The 14,147-nt window shown below is 50.7% G+C and overlaps 1 long non-coding RNA gene across 2 annotated transcripts in view; it reads right to left on the reverse strand.

Moving 5' to 3' along the window:
• Positions 1–475: 475 nt before the first annotated feature.
• The window catches only part of LOC142054140 (uncharacterized), a 38,161-nt gene continuing 24,489 nt past the window's right edge, over positions 476–14,147 (reverse strand). The window contains exons 4-9 of one of the 2 annotated variants that reach the window (XR_012659433.1): positions 13,798–13,857; positions 12,566–12,720; positions 12,081–12,190; positions 4,606–4,801; positions 2,601–2,792; positions 476–2,342 (exon numbers count right to left, since the gene is read on the reverse strand). This is a non-coding gene — a long non-coding RNA (uncharacterized LOC142054140). The remainder of the gene's footprint in view (positions 2,343–2,600; positions 2,793–4,605; positions 4,802–12,080; positions 12,191–12,565; positions 12,721–13,797; positions 13,858–14,147) is intronic. The other variant, XR_012659434.1, reaches the window with a different exon arrangement.

Raw genomic sequence — 14,147 nt, forward strand, 5'->3', positions numbered from 1 at the left:
GACCAAGAAAGAACGATGAGGAGCAGGCTGGAAACGCAAAAAGAACCTGGGGCAGGCAGCACGACAGCGAGGGAGGAAAGAAGAATAGGGGCAGAAAGCTGAACCGAGCAAGACGGAGAAAGACAAGAAAAGCGACAAGAACAGGGCAAAGAGGAGAGAATGAAGTCACGGGGACGACAGGGTTTCGAGACAGCCAACGACAGAGGGAAGGGGCCGGGGTAGGGAACACCTCAAAACAAACCATGGGGCTACGTGGGACAGAGCATGAGAAGGGAGAAAATTAGTTATCAGAGACAGGGAGCCAGAGGAAAAAGAAAATACACCAAAAGGGAGATGGAGAGCAAAAGGAATCGCAATGCTTATAGAAAGAAGAGCGAAACAATTCTAAAATAGGGACATGGGGAAGCCAGAAAGGACAAACGCTACAGGCTACAGGGCAGAGAGGAATTAACGACTACACACAGAGAGCTGGGCACAAAGAGATGGAGAAAGGCTAAAGATCACACGGCCAACAGGGAAGAGAGGCAGGAAGTTTAAAAACAGGGGCAAGAAGCCAGAGAGAGGGAGAGAGGCAACAATAAAATGGGGACGGGCCACGGGGCAGCGAGGAGGGAACCGATGAATAAGAAAAGGAGGCCAAAGAGAACACAATGTAGTATGGAAAAAAGGAACAGCGGCCTACGGGGAAGGAGGAATTAAAGATCAGGCACCGGGAGGCAGACAGAGACAAATGAAGAAACAAGTGGAAAAAAAAAACCAAAAACCACAACAACAGCAATGGGCTACAAAGACAGATAGAGGGAAGAAATAAAACATAGCAGCAAGGAGCTGGACAGAGAGAGATGAGGACAAACAAATAGCACGGGTCTACGTGACAGAGAACGTGGAATTAGAACACAGAGAGAGGGAGCCGGACAGAGAGAGAGAGGCCGAGAGAAAAATCTAGACGCGCTACAGCGGGCAGAGGCAGGAATTAAAACCTAGGGACAGGGAGCTGGACAGAGAGAGACGGAGACCACAGGGAACAGTGGTGGCTGCAGGAAGAACAGGAATTCATGAATAGGGAAAGGGAGCTGGACAGAGAAGGACTCAGAAAGGCAAGAACGGTAGCATGGTACAGAGCAGACGAATTAAAAAGCGCGGCGGGAGCGTTGAGGCAGACAGAGAGAGATTAAGAAAAAAGTCACGGGCTACGTGGCAAAGCAGGAGGAACTCAGAAACGGGGATGGGAACCAAGGGAGAGTGAGCTGGTGAAGGATAACGGGCATTCAAAGTGAGGGACGGGGAGCTGGGAAAAGCGAGGCAGAGAAAAACAGAATCACAGAGAGAATCACACAAAGCCAAAAAAGAAGAAACTGAACAACAGGAACAGGTGTAACCAAAGCGATGAAATCAACCAACCAGAGACGGTGTTCCATTACGGGAACATGGAGCGTACGAATCAGTGTATCTGTCGATCTGCATTTTAGTCCCTAGGCGATCGTTAATGTCAACAGAACAACAGACAACGTGCTTCTGTCAGAAAAGGATGACAAAACGCGGTTTCGTGTAGCGGACTGAGAAAACTAGCCAAGACTGCCAAGATTAAGAGCCAAGAAGGTAAAAGGCAATTCTGGCAGGGGGAGATCGCCACCACCGACTCACGGACCACCACCGAGCCTGCGCAGTAATTTACATACGGAACGAGCAAGTTTGCACCGATCAGTAGACAGGACAATAATGAATACGTATGAATACGTAAAATTTTGATCTACAAATTGTACGGGAAAGGTGTGTGAGGTACGCACGCCAGGAGGAGCGATCCCCCGTGCGTCTGGCGCCGTGAATAAAGAATGCCTGCTCTTTAATACTAAATTGGCGTTGAGGAGTTGTTTCCGATTTTACCGCGTTTTTCGGTAACACAGGGAGTCAGACCAAGAGGGCCAGAGAAAGACAAAATACCGACAGGCTACAGGACAGAGCAGGAGGAATAAAAAAATAAAAACGGAGCCAGAGCCAGGCAGAGAGAGGCAGAGAAAGAAAAAGTAGCCACAGGCTACAGGACAGAGAGAGGGAGGACTGAAAAGACAGGGAGGCAGGGAGCCACTCAGAGCGAGATGGAGAAAGAAGGTGCGGGGGGGCGCAAAAAAAAAATTTTGCAGCAGGTAAGGAAAGAGAGGGGGCCAGGGGAGAGACAGGGAGGGCCCAGGACGCACAAGAGAGGCAACGGGGCCCCAGTGGCCCAGGACTCACCGCGACTCTCGCTCTCAGCGCTGCTGGCACAATTTAGCCGTTCAGATGCTTCTTTCCCCTCCTCTCCTCCCTGCCTCTTCTGCAGCTCCAGACTCTAGGCCGTCCTCCACCTAAAGAGGATACATGGGTGTCTTACCGCTCTTACGAGATGAGGCTTCCTAGGCACGTAGCCTAGCTCGCTCGTGCACTACACGCCCGTACCCAACTCCGGGTTACGCGTACAGACCCTGCGGTGCACGTTGGTGGCCTGGTCGGCTGCGGGCTATGAAGGGGGATCCTTCCTCCCTCACCTGCAGGGACAGGCTCTCTCTTGCCTGCAGCAGGAAGGCAGCTGGCAGCCAGAGCGCCTTCAGTTTCTTCTGCTTTACCTTTCGTTGGCGTCTCCAGCTCCAGCCGAGGCAGCTCCTGTCCACAGCCGGGAAGGGCTCTGTGTGTCCCTTTTCGCCCCGGCGCTGCGAGGATGGCAAAGCCGGGCAGAGAGAAGCCACGCAAGCCTGAGCCGGCCGTGGTCAACGGCATCCCCGGGGGAAGGACAGACAACCACGTCCTCAGCACGGTCTCTGGGAGAGGGAAAGAAGAAACAGCGACCGTCATTACCGTCGATCGTCCCTGACCAAAGCCTCTCCTTGCGCAGGGACTTCTGGACACACCGCCCCTTCCCCGCGCTACTGCTAAGGGCCCCTGCGCCGAGGGGGAATCCAGTGCGCTTGAGGGCCGGCTCGCTGCCTTCACGACAGGGCCTGGGGGCGGCCAAGGGCTACGCAGCACGCTTCAGGGGAGGTGCCGGGGCTGGGGGCAGGCGCACAGGGCAAGGGGGGGCCAGGGGAGGCTGAGCGGGAGCTCCGGCGAGCCGGGGAGGCGGCCATCATCCGCGCCCTGGGCAGGGGGAAAAGGTCGTCCTCCTTTCCCTCTTCCCTTCTGTCAGCTCCCGGGGAACTCACCACTTCTCGGGGAGCGGCCGCACCTGGAAGCCCCCGGAAATCAACACGAATCCAACCCCAAAAATACACCGCGCGTACCGTACGCGGCCTGGCCGCCCGGCACCCGAGCGCCAGAAGACCGCGCCTCCCGCCACGCACCGGCGAACCACGTGACAGGGCCGGCAGCCACTGCGCCAGGACTACAGCTCCCGGCATGCTCTGCGCCACAACACGGCCGCCCGGCAGCCGCGCGCCCCAAGGACTACACCTCCCGGCACGCTCTGCGGCACAACACGGCCGCCCGGCAGCCGCGCGCCACAAGGACTACAGCTCCCGGCATGCTCTGCAGCACAACACGGCCGCATGGCCAGCCGGCAGACACACCACTACAGCTCCCGGCACGCCGCAAGCCCGCCCTCCCCGCTCCCGGACCCTGCGGGGCACCGTCCCTCCCGCCGATGCACCCGGACGCCCCACCGAACCCTCAGCACAGCCTCGCTCTCCCCACCACCCGCTCCAACCCGGCGCTGCCCCGCCGCAGCCCTCCTCGGGGCTTTACCCGGGACGCAGCGCTCCACCACCCAGCCCCCGCTCACCTCCTCCCTCGCTGCAGTCGCAGCCCACTGACGCTCGGCCACAGCTCCGCTCCGCTCCGCCCTCAGCTCACACTGACCCCCCCGGAGCCGGGCACCACCCCTTTTCCAGGGAGGAGCCGGCACCATCAGCCCCACTGCCCGCACCTGGGGCTCCTCCATCCAGACCCCACCCACAGCTGAGGCGCAGCAGCAACAGGGGGCCCCCTGCCCTCACCCCCACAGTGCACCACCTCCTCCCCTGGGCTCCATCACAGCTCCTTGCCCCACGCAAAGGGAGCGCAAACGCAGCCCTGAGGGCAAAGGAGAGGGCAGGTGTTTGTGCAGGCGCGCACGTAACAAGTCCCAGGAGCCATTCGTGGATCAGGGTCCCCAACGCTCCCCCTGCCCCAAGGCCACCTCGGCCGCCGTTGCCGCAGCCGCACGGAGCTGCTGTTGGCTGGGATAGTGCTCATTTTCTCCACAGTAGCTAGGAAGGGATACGTTTTGGATTGATGCTCAAAACACCGTTAATAATGTAGAGATGTTTTCGTTCTTGCTGAGCACTGCTTCCACAGTCAGGGCCTCTTCTGGTTCTCTCAGTGCCCCACCAGCAAGTAGGCTGGGAGAGGACACAGCTGGGAAAGCTTTCCCAGCTAACTGACCAAAGGGATATTCCATACCATTTGACATCATGCTCAGCACACGCAGCTGGGGGAAGAAGGGGGGAGTCCTTGGGGGGGGCTACAGCATTTCTCTCCCTAAGTAACCGTTACACATGACAGAGCCCTGCTTTCCCAGAGGTGGCTCAACACCTGCCCGCCGAAAAGGAGGAGTGAATTAATTCCTTGCTTTGCTTCCACGCACAGCTTTTGCTTTACCTATTAAACAGTCTTGATCTCAGCCCATGATTTTTCTCACTTTTACCCTTCCAGCTCTCTCCCCCAGCCCACTGAGGGTGGAGCGAGCAAGCAGCTCCCTGGTGCAGAGCTGCCAGCTGGGGCTAAACCACGGCACGCGCTTGTCCTGGTTTGGCAGGGAACGGACCGTCCATCGCCTGGCTCCTGGAGCGACGGGCTGCTGGGCAGAGGGGGAGGCCACCAAAGGTGAGGAGCAGGGCACAGGACAGTAGGAGGAGAGAAGAGCGGCATCCGGCTGGACGGGGGCGGGGGGGCGTGTGTGCGTGTAGTGAGAAGGCACGAGGCAGGGAACAGGACGGCCAGAGAAGGACAGGGAGCCTGACAGAGGTGGAGATAAAAGCAGCAGAGAGAGGGGAAGAGAGGCAGCAGAAAGAGGGAAGAGCAGGACACAGACCAACAAAGAAGGATGAGGAGCAGGCTGGAGACGCACAAAGAACCTGGGGCAGGCAGCACGACAGCGAGGGAGGAAAGAAGAATAGGGGCAGGAAGCTGGACCGAGCGCAATGGAGAAAGACAAGATAAGCGACAAGAACAGGGCAGAAAGGGAAGAATGAAGCCACGGGGACAGGGAGCCGAGACAGCCAACGACGGAGGGAAGGGGCCGGGGAGGGAACGCCACAAAACAAACCATGGGGCTACGTGGTACAGAGCATGAGAAGGCAGAGAATTAAGAATTAGGGACAGGGAGCCAGAAAAACAACAACAAAAAAACACCCAAAACAAAGGGAGATGGGGAGCAAAAGGAATCGCAATGCGTACAGAAAGAAGAGAGAAACAATTCTAAAATAGGGTCATGGGGAAGCCAGAGACAGCAAGATGGAGAAAGGACAAAAGCTACAGGCTACAGGGCAGAGAGGGAAGAATTAATGAATAGACACAGAGAGCTGGGCAGAAAGAGATGGAGAAAGGCTGAAGATCACACGGCCAACAGGGAAGAGAGAAGAGAGGGCGGAATTTTAAAAACAGGGGCAAGAAGCCAGAGAGAGGGAGAGAGAGGCAACAATAAAATGGGGACAAGCCACAGGGCGGCGAGGAGGGAACCGATGAATAAGAACAGGAGACCAAAGAGAACACAACGTAGAATGGAAAAAAGGAACAGCGGCCTACAGGGAAGGAGGAATTAAAGATCAGGCACCGGGAGGCAGACAAAGACAAATGAAGAAACAAGTGGAAAAAAAAAACCAAAAACCACAACAACAGCAATGGGCTACAAAGACAGATAGAGGGAAGAAATAAAACATAGCAGCAAGGAGCTGGACAGAGAGAGATGAGGACAAACAAATAGCACGGGTCTACGTGACAGAGAACGTGGAATTAGAACACAGAGAGAGGGAGCCGGACAGAGAGAGAGAGGCCGAGAGAAAAATCTAGACGCGCTACAGCGGGCAGAGGCAGGAATTAAAACCTAGGGACAGGGAGCTGGACAGAGAGAGATGGAGACCACAGGGAACAGTGGTGGCTGCAGGAAGAACAGGAATTCATGAATAGGGAAAGGGAGCTGGACAGAGAAGGACTCAGAAAGGCAAGAACGGTAGCATGGTACAGAGCAGACGAATTAAAAAGCGCGGCGGAAGCGTTGAGGCAGACAGAGAGAGATTAAGAAAAAAGTCACGGGCTACGTGGCAAAGCAGGAGGAACTCAGAAACGGGGATGGGAACCAAGGGAGAGTGAGCTGGTGAAGGATAACGGGCATTCAAAGTGAGGGACGGGGAGCTGGGAAAAGCGAGGCAGAGAAAAACAGAATCACAGAGAGAATCACACAAAGCCAAAAAAGAAGAAACTGAACAACAGGAACAGGTGTAATCAAAGCGATGAAATCAACCAACCAGAGACGGTGTTCCATTACGGGAACATGGAGCGTACGAATCAGTGTATCTGTCGATCTGCATTTTAGTCCCTAGGCGATCGTTAATGTCAACAGAACAACAGACAACGTGCTTCTGTCAGAAAAGGATGACAAAACGCGGTTTCGTGTAGCGGACTGAGAAAACTAGCCAAGACTGCCAAGATTAAGAGCCAAGAAGGTAAAAGGCAATTCTGGCAGGGGGAGATCGCCACCACCGACTCACGGACCACCACCGAGCCTGCGCAGTAATTTACATACGGAACGAGCAAGTTTGCACCAATCAGTAGACAGGACAATAATGAATACGTATGAATACGTAAAATTTTGATCTACAAATTGTATGGGAAAGGTGTGTGAGGTACGCACGCCAGGAGGAGCGATCCCCCGTGCGTCTGGCGCCGTGAATATAGAATGCCTGCTCTTTAACACTAAATTGGCGTTGAGGAGTTGTTTGATTTTACCGCATTTTTCGGTAACAGTTTTGGCACCTTGATTTTGAAACTCGACGGATCTGTGGGATCGTGGGACCTGCAGCCAGCCCTGAGGAATTCTCAGGGATAGCTTCCAATCCCCAGGCCAGAGAATTCTGAGCAAGATCCCCTGGATTGAGGTAAACAAGGCATTATTTTAAGAAGAAACTTAGGTAGACTAATACATGGGGTAGCTTCCCACATAGGATAGGATAGTGGGTTTGAGTCCCACAGGCCTGCCCGTAAGGCGCGGCGAAAGCTACGCAGGGTTGGGGCCAAGAGGTACCTCGGTTGGTAAGTCTCTGCTAGGCAAAAGCCTGTGGAGCAGGACCCGAGGGTAGGGGAGTCTTCAAAAGGGGATTGAAGTCTCTAGGGATATCTAGCAGGGGGCTACAGATCCCAGTGGCAGATTTCCAGTGAGAGCGGAATCCCAGTGGGGAATTTCCAGTGAGAGCTCTAACGGGGGTTGGAGTCCCTCTGACTAGTATTTGTGATAGTGCACTATCACAACTACTAGTTGACTGGGAGATGGGGGCATTTCTGAGTAAGAAACCTATCCCACAGAGAACACCTTTGGGATGTATTTTGAAGCACTGGAAAGATGTCAGGGGTCGTGACCCACTAACTCGGAAACCATTAATTGAATATTGCAATCATTGGTGGCCAACCTATCAACTGGAAGGTGGGCACAAATGGCCAGAACATGAGACATTTCAAATTCATACCATCTTGCAATTAATGTTGTTTTGTAAAAAGGGAAGACAAATGGGAAGACATGGCATATGTTGATTTGTTCTTTACACTGTGGAATCATCCAGCGTGGCAGAAACAGCATGAGATGTCCACAGGATTCTACGGCAATGTTTTTGAAAAGAGGAAAATGTGGTGAGAACTTGAAAAAGTGTTGCTCTACTTGTGATACTGGATACTTCGCTTGATGAAACTGACAAGAAAATAGTATTGAATACAGCCACAAGGCAGGTGCAGGGAGCACATGCTAACAGGAATTTACAGAGAACAATGAATAAAAATTTTCCATCTACAAATCCCAAGTGGGACCCTAATCAGCCAGGACCCAGGGGAATGTTGGCTAGATGTCAGAGAGAGATTTTATTTGGAGTAAGGCATGCAATGCCAAAAGCAATAAATAGGTCAAAATTTATGAAGCGAGACAAGAATTAGATGAGTCCCCTTCAGCCTTTATGGAAAGACTGAAGGTGACCGCCAGAATATACTCATTTGAACCCAGAAAAACCAGAAAAAGCAATTCAGTTGGTCTCTATATTCATAAGACGATCAGCCCCAGATGGGGGGCGGGGGGGGGAAGAAGAAACCTTCAGAAACTAGAAGAACCTGAATCCAGAGATCTGGGTAAAATGCTTGAAGTAGCTTGGCATGAAGGAGACCAGGGGAATCAACCCTAGCTGAACACCTGGTTCCACTGAAGCTAGGGAATGAAGAAATAGAATTTTTGGTAGATACGGGAGCCACTTATTTGGTATTGAATACACGTAAAGAGAAATTTAATCACAAATAAGTAGGTGTTGTTAGTGCGACAGGGCAAAGAAAAATTAGCCCCTCTCAGAGCCATTAAAGTTTAAATTGGAGAAGCAATGGGCAACTCACCAATTTCTGTATATGCCTGAATGTCCACTGCCTCTGTTATGACGAGATCTATTAAGTCAATTAGATGCTCAAGTAACTTTTAAAGATGAAGAGATTATATTACTAATACCAGAATCAAAAGCCACAGAGGCGAGAGTGTTTATGTTACAGGATTCCTCCAGGGAGGAACAGGTTCCCGAAGAAGTGGAAAACATAGTAATTCCTTTGGTTTGAGCGAGCGGAGCTCCAGAGCGATCTAAGTGGGCAGAGCCCGTAAAAGTAATGTTAAAGCCTGGAGCCAAGCCGGTAAGACAAAAACAATACCCTATTAAGTGAGAGGCTCGAAAAGGATTAGAGAAGTTAATTATAAAATTTTTCAGAATATGAGCTTTTAGTAGAATGTGAATCAGAATATAGTACTCCTGTGTTGCCAGTAAAGAAATCTAGAGGCAAAGAGTATTAGCTAGTTCACGATTTAAGGGCTATAAATCAGGTGGTCCAAGATATACATCCAGTAGTAGCTAATCCATACACTTTACTGACCTCTTTTAAAGGAGGAGCATAAATGGTTTACTGTACTAGATTTGAAGGATGCCTTCTTTTGCATACCTCCAGGCATAAAAAGTCAAAGCCTATTTGCTTTGGAATGGGAAAGCCCCACCACAGAAAGAAAGACACAGCTAACATGGACTGTACTTCCACAAGGATTTAAAATTAGTCCTACGATATTTGGGACTCAGCTGGCAAGAAAAAAATTAGAAATATAGAAATGTATAGAAAAAACAGAACCCAGGGAGAGGCATATTGTTACAGAATGCAGATGACATTCTGATAGCGGCAGAAAGTAAGGAAAAATGTTTTGAAATTTTTTAATTTTCTGGGCCAAGGAAGATGCAGAGTTTCCAGAAACAAAACCCAAATAGGAAAACAAGCAGCCATTTATTTAGGATTTGAAATCTCAAAGACAAAGACAATTAGAAAGTGAAAAGAAAGAAACTATTTGTCAAATTCCCGAAACTAGCAGCCCGAAGGAACTGAGAGCTTTTCTGAAAATAGTGAAATAGCGTCAGCTCTGGATTCTGAACTACAGACTGTATGTAAAGCCATTATATGAGGCATTGAAAGAATCAAAGGATAAATATTTAACCTGGACGCCCGAATGCCAAACAGCATTCAAAGAACTTAAGAGCGCCTCGATGATGGCCCCTGCATTAGGCCTACCTGATTTCACTAAACCTTTTGAGTTGTTTGTCCACAAAAAGACAACATTTAGCCCTTGGAGTGCTGACACAGCGACTGGGAACCTGGAAGAGACCTGTGGGCTACTTCTCCAAACAACTTGACCACGTGAGTAAAAGATGGCCTGGATGTTTACGGGCAGTAGCAACAGCAGCGCTGCCGATCCAGGAAGCCCCAAAGTTAACAATGGGACAGAAGATTACAGTATATGTCCCGCACATAGCGGCGACTGTTTTAGAACAAAAGGGGGGTCGTTGGCTATCCCTTAGCAGAATGTTGAAATATCAAGTTGTTTTGTTAGAACAAGATGATGTGGAATCAAAGACTACTGCTATACTGAATCCTGCTATGTTTTTAACAACAGAAAACCTTATGGACAGTTTCGAACATGATCGCTTGCTAACTATTGAACAAGTCTATTCCAGCAGACCAGACCTGAGACACAAACCTCTGGGAAAATCCTGATCTGGAATTGTTTACAGATGGAAGAAGCTCTGGGCAAGAAGAGAAGCGAATGGCCGGATATGCTGTCGTTATCACCGCTGAGGGAATGGAGTCAGGGACGCTGCCTGCAAACACCTCAGCACAGAAAGCAGTATTGGTAGCATTGAAGCAAGCTCTGCGAATGGCAGAAGGACGAAGGATAAATATCTAGACTGATTCCAAACATGCATTTGGTGTGATCCACGATCATGGAGCTACTGGGAAGGAAAAAGGACTGCCATCAGCCCAAGAATCATCAATACAGCATAAACAAGAAACTCTCCAACTTCCGGAAGATGTGCAGAAACCAAAAGAAGTGGCAGTAAAGCGTTGCAAAGCTCATCAATTCGGCCAGACGGCTGTAAACATAAGCAAACGATTGACAGATAAAGCTGCAAAGAGGACTGCAGAGCAAGGTATCCTTGCACTAGTACCAGTAAAACAGATCAGAATTCCAAAGTTGAAACCAAGATATAATAAATTGGATGAGCAATTAGCAGAACAATTGGAAGCATCACAAAACACAGAGAGATCGTAGGTAACACCAGAAAAATAAGTAATAATAATAACAACCCCACAAGTTATGACAGAACTTGCAAAAGAAAAGCATGAGCAAACACATTAGGGTGTAGATGCTACGGTTTTGAGTTTAAACACATCTGTAGCGTGTGTAGGCATGACAAGAATAGTTAAACCCATAGTAGCTAAGTGTCCAATCTGTCCTAGAAATAATCCCCTGAACCAAAGGAAACCACCTTTAGGAGTAACAAAACAAAAAATTCTCCCGGAAATTATTAGCAAATTAAGTTCTCTGAGTTACCCAGACAAAATAGATATAGCAGTATTTGTTAGTGCTGATGGACAAATTTTCTAGATGGCCAGAAGCTTTCTCATGCTGCACCAACAAAGCTAGAGTAGTAGTTAAAATGTTGCTGAAAGAAATAATACCAAGATTTAGAGTGCCAACAGGAATGTCCTCAGAGAGGACCACATTTTTTTGCAGAGGTAGTTCAACAAATTAATAACATTTTGGGTATAAAATGGAACCTGCATACGCCCTAGAGACCACAATCAAGTGAAAATTTTGAGAAGATGAACCAAACACTAAACTGACATAGTAGAATATTATTGATCTAAGATGGAAGTATTGAGAAAATGATTATTTCAAAACTTCCAAAGGGGGGAAATGTAACCAAAGCGATGAAATCAATCAACCAGAGACGTTGTTACATTATGGGAACATGGAGCGTACGAATCAGTGTATCTGTCGATCTGCATTTTAGTCCCTAGGCGATCGTTAATGTCAACAGAACAACAGACAACGTGCTTCTGTCAGAAAAGGATGACAGAACGCGGTTTCGTGTAGCGGACTGAGAAAACTAGCCAAGACTGCCAAGATTAAGAGCCAAGAAGGTAAAAGGCAATTCTGGCAGGGGGAGATCGCTGCCACCACCACCGAGCCTGCGCAGTAATTTACATACGGAACGAGCAAGTTTGTACCGATCAGTAGACAGGACAATAATGAATATGTATCAATACGTAAAATTTTGATCTACAAATTGTACGGGAAAGGTGTGTGAGGTACGCACGCCAGGAGGAGCGATCCCCCGTGCATCCGGCACCGTGAATAAAGAATGCCTGCTCTTTAACACTAAATTGGTGTTGAGGAGTTGTTTCCAATTTTACCGTGTTTTTCAGTAACACAGGGAGTCAGACCAAGAGGGCCAGAGAAAGACAAAATACCGACAGGATGCACAAGAGAGGCAACGGGGCCCCAGTGGCCCAGGACTCACCGCGACTCTCGCTCTCAGCGCTGCTGGCACAATTTAGCCGTTCAGATGCTTCTTTCCCCTCCTCTCCTCCCTGCCTCTTCTGCAGCTCCTGACTCTAGGCCGTCCTCCACCTAAAGAGGATACATGGGTGTCTTACCGCTCTTACGAGATGAGGCTTCCTAGGCACGTAGCCTAGCTCGCTCGTGCCGGAGCTGGGGGCAGGCGCATGGGGCAAGGGGGCCAGGGGAGGCTGAGGGGGAGCTCTGGTGAGCTGGGGAGTCGGCTATCTTCTGAGCCCTGGGCAGGGGGAAAAGGTCATCGTCCCCCTCCTCCTTTCCCTCTTCCCTTCTATCAGCTCCTGGGTAACTCCTGGGGCTGCCCTCACCCGCTCGCCTTTAGCATACCAGAAGCCTGCCTCGGCAGGTGGTTTGAAGCTTCCCATCCCACCAGCCCCAGTAGAGCAGGCACACAAGGAGACACCCCTGCACCCAAAGGGGCTCGCTCACCTCGCCGGCAGCCCTAGGCCTCACCCGACACAGGGAATCGTGTCCGACACACCACCACGCTGCAGCAGGAGCGGAGGAGGCCTTTCCTTACCAGGAAGCAGCAACGAGCACGGCGGCATCACCTCGCAGGCACCGCAGCATCGCAGGGCTGTTACCTGCGGAGAGAGTAATGGGGATCACAGGGACGCCACCACACATGTGCGGCTCCCAGGCTCAGTACCCAATTCTCGTCGCCGGGCAGCAGCATTATCTGAATTACTCTTCTCGATTAATACCATCCAGAAACCGTAACTTGGCTGCATGCACAGAGCTTCTATTCCTCTGCACCTTTCCCCCTCGCAGCCCCAGCAGCACCGTTCATTGCCTCTGCACCAAGCAGCAAAGTGTCTCGAGCATTTCAGTCCTTTCCTCTCGACTGCTTAAAAAAATCTGGTGCTTGCTACTGTCCATGCCACTGCCCGCCCCGCCCATGCCCGAGGGAGGAGAAGCAGCACAGCAAACCTGGGGAACAAGGTTGGCTTCCCCACCCCCACAGAATAAGCCCCAGGAACTGCTTGTAGGCATGTGGCATCAGGGTTGTGATAGGGTTTGGTTTGGTTTTTTTTCCCCCCCGCCTTCTTTACATAATGTAATAATTGGGGTTGCTTTTCCAAACTACTGAGTTCTGTGGGGACTTTTTGTGCTTTTACCGTACAAAAAAATGGTCATTTTCACTTTCGGTTTTTGTGCATGAGAATGGTTGGTGGGTGCTTTTAGGTTGTTGTTCCTTCCCCACCCCACCCCCCTTTTTTCCTTTCCAGCTGCACAAATCCAGCTGGAGTTGGCTTTCCCAGAAGCCCCAAGTTGTTTTCTTTCCACCAGAATCTTTCTGTTTTTTCACCCCCCATTGCAGACCTAGAGTCAGGGGGTTTGAGGTATTTTTGTGCCCAGGCAGCAGCTCCCAGGCTGCATAAGCAACCCCACAGGGGGAAGTCCCTGTTTGAGGGAATCAGCCCTAAATTGGGATGGGCAAGTGAATAAAAGGAGAAAAAACCCTGAATAACCTGAAAAAGAACACCTACTCCAGCCCACCAAGCACTGGTCACCTTGCCTGACTCACCTCCAGGGCCCAGATCACACTCGGCTCATCGCTTAGCACCCTCAGATCACAAAAAAAAAAAAAGAATAAAACCCATAATGGAGCCCTATAGCCATTAGTCACATCTTCCCTCCAGTACTACACACAGACTCACCTCCTTACAGCGCTCCCCTGGTCTCTCCTCCGTTGCCCTGCACGACTCATCCATCTGCACCTGGGAAAACAGTATTACTGAACAATTCACCTGGAGGTACAGCAACAGCTTAACCATTCCACAGCTCTTGCGCCCACGTAGGAATACCATCTAGAGCCCAACTACAGCCTGCCGTTAAAGGAAATGCATTAAATCAAACGTTAAGCCCTTGCACATACAAGCCAGAACAGCAAAAACACAGCACGCCTGCGCACCCAGGGCGCAGCCCGACGGAGGTCCACGCGCACCTCGCTGTTTTGATGCAGAGCCACCCAGCATCCCTGCGAGCACAGCTGCAGGCGCAACAGCAG

Source organism: Phalacrocorax aristotelis, chromosome 3, assembly GCF_949628215.1.
Source record: "Phalacrocorax aristotelis chromosome 3, bGulAri2.1, whole genome shotgun sequence".
Taxonomy (NCBI): domain Eukaryota; kingdom Metazoa; phylum Chordata; class Aves; order Suliformes; family Phalacrocoracidae; genus Phalacrocorax; species Phalacrocorax aristotelis.